Below are 10,748 nucleotides of genomic sequence, written 5' to 3' on the forward strand. Positions count from 1 at the left end.
ACAGCTCGCATGTCCAAAGCGTCATTCTGACTTTTGAATTTTGTCCGTTTTTTGTTCGTGTTGCATAGTAAGGTCATATTTCCACAAGCAAATGCATATTATTCAGATAGCGATGAAGGTGATGTAAAAGACATCCTCTTGTATTTTTCTTCCATGATGAGCTGTTACAAATCAGTGGTGTGTGTGTGTGTGGGGGGGGGGGTTGCATTTGCAAGGTCAGAGAAGACACATTTGCCCTCAGTGAAATTAGATCTTTTGGTTACTTTCTTTTGAGGGGGCCTGCTAACCAACTTAGGAAAATCATATGATGCCACTTGTGACTTGCACAGGTAGTTTCTCGTGTAACTTACTGAAGTGAGTGATCCATGCAGTGAATGCTCTGTAACTGCAACTAGATCCTATACTCACCTTTCCTGCTTTTCTTTATCATCTTTTATCCAGATCGTTCCATCTCCTAATGTACATATATTCTATGGATGACTTAAGGTCTGTTAGATAAAGGTAGATCTATGAATGTTTTTGTTTTATATTTATCAATTTCACGTGTTACTTATGTGCATGTTATACTGGTTTGTGGTTGTACACGGCGTGTAATGAACTCCATTGATTCCAAGGGGAATTTACTTAAATGTGAGCTCCAACAAATCCACTGGGAATTTAAGGCTGAGCCAAGCCACTACTAGGATTCAAACACGGGATCGTCTGTTTACTAGGCAGGCACTTTAACCGACCTCCCCACAGCACCATTTCTCAGGGCTTTAGGTGTAAGTAATGACAATGTTATTAATTTAATCAATACCAATTACAATATTCAATTGTTTGAATTTGCCTGAATATATTTAAACCTCTTCACCCTCTCCAGTAAAAAAAATAAGGGCAAATGTAGAGAAAAGAAATTGTATTATTGTAGAAAGAATGAATAATAATCTATGACATCTTTGACCATATCTACATGTCTACTCTTACGTTTTGCGCAGCTTGCAGTCCTGCAAAGCAAATTGTAAGAAAATGGCATGTCTGACATGTACAGCCAGCAGATACGATGCCTGGGTTTATTCCCTGGAACATGGAACAATATGCGCGGAGGACAGAGCCACAATCAGTGGAAGACAAGCCTAAGATGTGAATCACAGCCTGGAGCTGAGAAAATACCACCTTTTCTGCCAGGGGCAATTCTATTAGAAAAAAAATGTTTATACAGACTTCTTAGTGCAATGCACACAGGAGCATAAATACTGGATGGTGGAAAGGTACCAAAAAACCCTATTGACTGGAATAAATTAATTGAAACATATAAAAGAGAAAGGAGAAGAAATTAGACTGGACATTGCTTTTTGCAGCGTTCCATTGCCACCTGTTACAAGTGCCGGAGGTAGCCATGCCATCTCAGACTATTTCTGTCAACGAACAAAGGGTGAGTCACAGTTACTCTCAGCCAACTTCCAGCCTAGTGAGCAGACACATCTTTTTGGCAAACGCACCTGAATAGAAGCTCCACTCATCAAGTGATGGAATATTTGAGGCTGTGACAGGATTACTGGGTCGAAAGTTACTTATTTTTCATGGCTGGATGTTTCTCTTCGTGTTGCTGCCTGGTCTTTGTTCAGATTCAGCAAACAGGATCATACCCAGACCAGTTTCAGATGGATCAGTCCGAACTTCAAAAAGGGGGCCGAGATGTGTGAGAATTGGCTGGGAGAGAAGCACGTACAGAGTCTCTGGGATTAAAATGTCTTCTCCTCTGCTGCTCACTTTGTGTCACCTCTGTAAACAACAACAGTTGTGTTCATTTGAACAAGCCCTTTTTTCCCTGGACTTCAAAGACTGGTATCACATTTAATGTGAAAAATGAAAAACGAAGCTAACATTTTTTTTTTATTTAAAAACACAGCATGTGTACTTTTAGCTATAAGTCTGTGAAATTTCTAAGTTTATAAAAAAAAAACTACATAGCACAGACAAAAGGAGTCTTAAGAAATATCACAATTTTATCAACACCTTAAAAAATATTTTTAAAAGCTAAATTTGTCTATGTTGGCATTTCCATTTTTTTTTTTTTTGTTTTTTAAAAAAGTTCTGAAATTACCTGTAGTTATACTTACAAGTTATTCAGTCATGGATGTAAGCACAGAATTTCCTGGATGTATAAGGTCATGGTGGGCTAATGCTAGCAGCTAGCGGGACACCCTGGGTGAGACGGCAGCTCATCACCGGCTGCCAGGGGCACTTTGTGGCACAGGATGAATCCCAGGGGCCTCAACTAACCTTTTACAACCCACCCCTGGTCGACAATTTCACCGTAGTAAATGGGAAGGGGGGGGGGGGGGCTCAGACTGCGTTAGTGTCCCTCTTCACATACAAACACTATGGTGCATTTAAACATCAGGATACCCGGGGAAAAACACTCATGACATGAGAAAAACACGCAACCCGAGTGCAGATGGAGAAAGACCGGGACTCAAGCTTCCAGCCCTGATATCAGCCCATATAACCACCGGCAACAGTACTACCCAGTACCAACCAGTACTACCCAGTACCAACCAGTACTACCCAGCACTACCCCTAAATTAAATGCTCTCACAATATTAATTCTTTTGCTCATTTAAAGGGCTTCGTCAAAGAAAACCATTACAAATACATCGCCAACAAAACGCATCGCACTAGAAGTAATGAAGATTTTTTAACTAGTAGTCAAAAGTTATGAGTCCTGTTGCCAATCAATTAAAATTTTGGCTGGAACACAAGCCTGCATATTGGAATGTACTTTTTTGGATGAAATACCTACTGTATATGACGAACTGCACATTTCCACCTCCACTATCCTCTCTCCTGTGTCTCTTGGTATGTTTTATCCTTCCGCTTATTGGCCTTGGCATTGCATTGTCCGATTCGATCATGTGGCTTCAACTGTGCACAGCTTTAAGGGTCAGAACATTCCGGGAATTCTCTACCTGAGTATATCTTGTGTATCTTGCAATATTTATCAGTTTCCCACCCCCTCATCTACCTCCTGTGTTGGTATGTGTTGCCGTCCATCTGTCATCCATCGCTGATTTTTCTACCCTTTCCTTCGAGTTTTCTTCCCTTGTGACTATCCAATGTACATGGAATTAATTTAAGCGCGACAGTCTCTCCCCTAATAATCGTGTTATTGGTGAAATGTAGCCTCTCAATTTCCATGCAAAAGTGATTCAACTTTATCATTTGTCGTTTGAAATAGGCACCAAATACATTTATTAGAAAAAATACAAATGGCACGAAAGTGATTCTACCACATAATACGACAGTGCAGATATAGTAGAAATAAAGAATAAGACTTATTCTTGAGACAATTTTTGTCATTTTTCTTTTAACTCGGATAAAAAAGCACTTTTCCTCTGCAAAAAAAGCTGAAGACCCAGAATTCTTTTCTATAACGAGGCCCTTGCAAGCTTGTATATCGTCTTGTAATCTTGCACAATATTGCCGATGTCTATAATATACAAAAAGGATGGTTGAACTGACAGATGTTTTCTAGCGCAACAAGGAAGCAAAATCTTTATTATTACTGTGGGGCAAATATGTCAGTCAGAAATAGCTAGAGATGTCTCATCACAGCAAGGTACTTCATCAGCAAAACTTCCAGAAGCATGTTGATGCATAGCTATGCGGCACTTCAGGACAGTTGATAGTAATAAACCCCTACCTACTTAAACAATGAATAAAATGGAAATAAAAAGTCCAAATAGTATAATAATAATAATAATAATAATAATAATAATAATAATAATAATAATAATGCTTATTGTCAGTTCAATTTAAATTTAGTCTAAAGATTATTTCATTATTTAATCTTGTTTTTAATACAGCCTGGTCATGATTTCATACTGTATAATGGAAAATCCACACCTGTTCTGTTAAACCTATTAATCCCATCACTTGAAAATCCCACAAGCGTTCTGGGCTTGTGTCCGTTTGTTATGATCATACCGGTAATAGGTTGAGCCAGTCGAAAATAACCGATTCCTTCTACACTTCTGGACATGCCTTTCATGTAGACACTTCATAAGATATGGTTTTCATTTTGCAAGCAGGTACTTATTGACTGATATTTCATTTTAGCACTCAGTTATATAGATCTCTAGGGCAGGAAAATCATTTAAAGTTAGTGAAAAATGAATCTATATCTTGAATTTACTACCTTGCTGCTTGCTATTCTGTTATTGCCTTTATGCTGAAATGCACAAAATGAAGTCCACAAATTTCATAAAGGATTTATGTAACATGGGGAGGTTTATTTTGAGAAAAGTATATGTATATAGACAACAGTCAACATAACCTAATCATACCAATTCATATATATATATATATATATATATATATATATATATATATATATATATACACATACATACAGCACTGTCCCTGAAATGACTTGTCTGATTAGACAAACTTGGGCATACAAGTACTTAATATTAATTCAACAATATTGCAGGTATTTAAAAGAGGTGTAGAATCCTAACAAAACAAGGGTTAAAGGGATTCTTACACAGTGATGGTAAATGCTTTTATCGGCAAGCATTGCTGAACCGCACCCTGAACTAAGCAGCATTCTTTTGGGAGAGATCTGCTCAAGATGCAGCTATGAGGAAACTGAGCCAATAGATGTAAAAGACCCCCCCGCCTCCCCGATACATTGCATAATTGACAATGCCAGCCTCACTGCTCTAAGTTTGGCACCGCCCACACCACACAATTGGTAAATACAGATGATCTAATTTAACAGATCTAATTTAAATGTAATTTAACAAAGAACAATGAACATTGCACTTTGCAGTCATTTATTCCATAATAAAAACAAATGCAATTTTGTTCTGTGGAAAAATGAGTACTGAGGACTCAGTTTCGGTATATCTGAAGGATTCAACTCAGAGTCTGCCAGGTAGTTCTCAGTGTGTTTGATCGATTCAGTTCAGGAACTGATGCAATTTCAGTATATCTGACTGATTCTACCCAGAGGTTGCAAGGGTCTATATAATATTACAGTATAATAACTGTATAATCCAGTTTAACCGACCCAAGTGATTAGCCAGAAAGTTAGAGCCATTAGATTGTAATGATTGTATTGCACAGCACTTTTGCACTAAAGCTCCAGAATGTACTAATACTGGCCAGAGATTGTACCAATACCTAAGAATTTAATACAGGCTACAATTTCAAACAAACAAAAATTGATCAAAACATAATTTATTATGTGTAGGAATATTACACATCCATAGCAATTTAAATCAAAGCACAGAGATCAACCTAAACCTGCCAATTACATAACACACACATACGAAGCAATATGACGACTCAGGGTAATGCATACATACATAGTAGAAGATGCACACAGTATGTGCATGAGAGATCTGATTACAGATGCTAATGACATAATACCACCCATGAAATCTAGATATAGAATTACTCGCCAACAAAGGTACTAATGACATGATACCATGCAGGAGCTCTGGGTACAGAGAGAGCATCATGCTTATGAACCTTACCTAAAAATCTCATAATGACTTAAATATATTTCCATTGAATATGGTAATAGAGCAATAATTCACCAGGCATCAAAACCTTTTTACAGAGGATATGTTCATTGATCAATAAGCAACCGGATCGCAAGACATATACTCAGTGAAAGGGTAACTATGGGGTTATTAAGTTTCTTAGTACACCAGCAAGGTACAGCCTCCTAACCAGATAATATCTCCCTAACTTTCAATATCTTTATAGCAATGTGTTATAGTTTAAGACTCAGACCTCGGACCATTCAAATGAGAACAAACATGTACAGTATATGGATCACGTTCATTCATATTACTGTGAGCAAATTCTCTCATATATAATCATTCTTCTTTGGATCTGTGTGACCTGAGTCAGGGGACAGATATGAGGGGTTGAGTTGGGAGCAGCAGAAATGTCAGATTTACTGTGTGAGTCCAGTCTTATTGGAGCTGACTTAACAGTCCCCCCCCCCCCCCCCTGTTGTGAAGAACAATGCACACGCAAAGGAATCCAAGATCACAAATTCATGTTGAGCCAGCAACATTACAGGATCCCGAGCAGCTGGGACCAACACCAGGGATGTCACTTCTAACCGTTCAAGCCGGTTTGATACCTTACAGGTGAAATTCAGAAACCAGAGACAAGACACACTTTTCATAGAGGGCAACACCCTCTCTACATGCCTTAGATTTTGTTCCCTAGATGTGGGCACAACCTTTCCTGCATTCATAACAGGCAGTAGCAGCCACGCTACCCCATATTTTGGCAGAACATTAGATAATACACAGTCCCATGGCTTCTTCAACTCCACAAAAGTCTACCACCACAGCCTGCAATGTTCAGCTGGTGAGTGGTAGAGTCTCCTATCAATTATGCAGACATCAGCTTTCCTATGGAGCCTGAAAAGTGTGATCGCCTAAGGTCGTCTTCCCCTTTTTAAATATAAGACCGCCATCCTTGCTTACCAGTCTAAAGGTACTCTACCTGCCTTCTGTGCAGCACTGAATGTGCATGTATATCACGCCAACAACATCGAGCGTGCTCAACATCTGTGGATGGATTTCATCTATAACTGTAGCCTTTTCACTGCAGAGGCCTCTGACCACCATATTTCCTGCAGCCTTAGTGACTCTGCTCAAACAGGGAGTCTTAAACACTGTCTCCTAATGGACGAGGGTTCTCACCAAGTTACGGAGTTCCACCATATCCCCAGGGCGGTCTGCAGGTCCCCTTCCTGGCTGAACACAGAATGAACAAGATCTACCACCCCCCGAAGAGGCATTACATGGTTTGCCAAAACATCTTTGGGTCACCAGTCAGTCTGTCTTCAGTGTAGCCCTTTTGGCCTGTCGGTAATATTTAGCAGTCTCAGGAGAGCCCCATGCAAACACTGCCCTTAAAGCTTCCTCATTCGTCTTGGCAGCTTCCCTCACCACAGGTGTCCATCACTGGGTCCTGGGATTAGTCACTGCCTTCTGCTCATTGGCTCCTTTCAGCTGCTGCAACAACTGAACCATGACCTCATTAGAGCGTGAGTCCAAGTCCAAGTCATTTTATACAAAAAAAAAAATACAAAAACACAGGCAAATCTAATGTGCAAAATATGAGTTTACTGGTTTTATTGAAATGCTTTCCACAATAAATAAAAAATTTTAGTATTCATTTAGTGTTCATCAGAAGAGTGATGACTAGCGAAGAGCTATTTCTAACGGTACTGCATGACAATTGGTATTCAATACTGTGCTGGCGCAACAACTTTTGGAACTTTCAAGGGGGCCTGGATGGCATGAAAGTCAAGTCTGGCATAATCAGTCTAAGTGTTAGTGGTGGGAATTGGCAGAGATTCCCAATTCCATGTTATATCGGAATTTGCTGATATGCATCATGAATTTAAATAGTTTTTGTCGAAGAGCATTTCAGATCTACGTTTAAAATTAAGACAAAGGCTATAGTGATACACATATTTGTTGTGTGCTCTTTTAGCGACATCAATTTCGGTTCGGTACGCGCAATGAAAAGAATAAATACATTTCTTGACATGGACAAAGTCTAAATTCACAAGTGATAAACACGAAAACATCAGGTCACACAACTATAAAGTCAATCACTGACCTTTTGCCTGTAGTGCTCCATGTATTCGTACTTGTATTTGAACATGGTGTTTCTTAAGGGCAATCCACGGCCGAGCATCGGAGACGATTACCCACAATCCCGCAGCGAAAGAGAGAGAGAGAAGAACCATCGGCTCTGTCGTGATCACGTGACACTAGGCAGACAAAGCGAATACGTAATACTTGTATTGCAAGACCTCGCTCGTTTATCACAATAAAATGTATTACAAAATTTTGCTCGTCTTGCAAAACACTCGTAGACCAAGTTACTCGCAATCCAAGGTTTTACTGTATATCCTTATGATGAATCCTAACAGCTAAATAGCTTTACTTCAGGATTAGATTATGATGATCCAGACTGCTAAATGAATCCTGTGGGAGGTGCCAATCAAGAAATAATTCATATGCTGCAAATACATTATGGGCTAGATGGAACACGGTAGTTTTTTACTGTCATGTTTTCAGTTTTATTGATAATTTATAAGCAATTATTAAACGATAAATGGGAAGAAATCCATATAAACTGAAAATACGTATTAAGGTACAAAATAGCAAGAAAAACATTGTGAGTTGTAATGTAAAGCCATTCAGATTCAATTCAGGACTAAGGTCTCAATATGAAAAAGTTGAGAAACCCCAAAAGAAGCGATTTCTTGCAGTCCAGGAGTCCTCCTTTTTGAAGATTGCATTTTCACCTGAATGTGGTCGACATAATGAGGTCATTCTTGCTGTGTCATCTCCCACTATGTGACTGCCATAGTCCTACACTTAATTCATTATACGAACAAAAAGTAGAAAACGTGAAGTGCTGTTTATTGTTGAGAATTGTACTATAGATAATATGCCACTTATTAACTTCTCATGTACCACTTTTTACCACCAGTTAAGGATATTAGGTAACCTTTACTATAACTGTTCTACAGCAAAATTTAAATAATTTATGCTACAGTATTATTGTAGTCATAGATTCTCAACCTTGTTTTCTGAAGTCCTAATAACAGTAATTTGTCATTATTTATGTATCAATTTAATTAAACTATTGATCCACTTATTTAATTCTTTTGGTTTGACTTCACATTTCAGAAAATTTGCCGTATTGAAGTTTGATTATGAAAGACAGATTCGGTTTTTTTATCCCTGTGCCTGTGAGACTACTCAAAATTTGTTAATGAAATACTGTTACATTAATTAAGATTAGTCACAATGGTAAAGCAAGGGCTGACAGCCTTGAGTAAGTCTGTGTGTTGTTTTGCTGCTACTACCAACCATTGCATGAAATTGAACACAACGAATTACTGTGCCGTGTCCTGCAGTACATTGGTCCCCAGCATGTTGCCATAATGAGAAAGACGTGAGAACGGGAAGATGGGTTGTGGTGAGACGCAAATGTTTTGTCGTCTTTGAAAACAGAGAAAAGAGTTTGGCATCCCAGTATGAAGAAAACTATACAATAACAGTAGGATCAAAACTCAAGCTACATCCGTGATGTATGCACTTGAATAAATAGTCAGTTTTTTCATATGTATTGCGTTACATACACACACAGACACACACACACACAGTCGTGTAATCGTATCTTTTTGGGGACTGCTCATTCATTTCTATGGGGAAAATGCTAATGCTAACTACAGCAACCCTAACCCTAACCCTAACCTTAACCATAAGTAACCAAACAAAATACAAGAGTTTTTGCATTTTTTGTTTTTTCATTGCAGTCATGGATTTTTATAAAATAGAGTTTTCATATGAGGATCAGGAAACTGGTCCCCATAAGGTAAAAAAAAGGGTATTCATCACCTTGTGGAGACATTTGGTCCCCACAAGGTAAGGTATACCTGGACCACACACACTCACACTCCATTATATAAATATATATACACACTCTTCATTGATTGAACAATCTGGTCATTCTTCTCTAATCTTCCTTATTAACAAGATCACAGAAAAGCCATTGACTACATTTTTTTGTTTATCGCAGCGATCTTTGTAAACCCCATATATTTTGAAAAACCCAGGAAGGTGCTCATTTCTGACATTCTGGAATCAGCCCATGCACTGCCAACAATCAAACCACATTCCACATCACTTAGATCAGGTGTCTTAGCCATTTTAATGTGTAATTGCACAGTACACAGACCTTTGGACCCTGTCTGCATGCTGTATGTATTCACTGGAAGCTGCATGATTCACTGTTTAGAGAAGCAAGGTGTTTTCTTATATACAGTAAGCACACACACCTCATAAACTGCTGACTGTGTGTACATGACATATTTAATCTTTATGAAAGATCATGTTGAACAATTCCAACCTATGTACATAACGCCAGTCAGGTGCCACAAAGACCAGGGAACTGTGTGTACAACCTTGGAATGATATGAGTTACACAGTGTTATGAAAAGACTAGCTAATCTTTAAGCCTTCCCAAGAGCGCAAATGTATGTGAAATTAAATCTGAACTTGTCTTTGAAGTAAAACACTATGCAGCATAAACATAGCCCAGAAGATAGCCTGATTAACATCATCCCTACCATCGAGCATGGAGGAGGAGACCTTATGCTCGGGGAACCTAGGAAGCTGGTTGATATCATGCACAAGATCCCCTGAGCTAAATGAAGGCAAATCTGAAAGCAAACCCTGTGTGAGTCAGAGATATGGGTTTAGAGTGAGAAGTCACCTTTTAACAGGAAAATGATTCAGAAAACAACATAAAAACACTGCAAGGATAAACCTTAGAACAAGAAGGTTTGGTGACGTTTTACATGAACCTCATTTTCAAATAATATATGATGACAAACGTTGTAATTGTCTAATACAATGTTCGTTATTAATGTATATTAAAGCTCTTAAGGTATATTAGGACATTAAGGTACACTTACATGATGCTTATGAATGTTCTATGAATGCATTATGAATGCATTACGAATGCAGTATGAAGCCTTAAAAAGCTAGGTTCTCTGAAAACCCCTGTAACTGTTTCAGTTTATTTTAAAAATGCAGTACATACACTTCATTTGCATATCAGGTTTGAGTAGTATGCAATTCAAGCAGTCCAGTCATGCGTGATACGCTATTTATCTATGAATAATTAGAGATGAGGGTTTGCAA

Source organism: Brienomyrus brachyistius, chromosome 14 (assembly GCF_023856365.1).
Source record: "Brienomyrus brachyistius isolate T26 chromosome 14, BBRACH_0.4, whole genome shotgun sequence".
NCBI classification, from domain to species: domain Eukaryota; kingdom Metazoa; phylum Chordata; class Actinopteri; order Osteoglossiformes; family Mormyridae; genus Brienomyrus; species Brienomyrus brachyistius.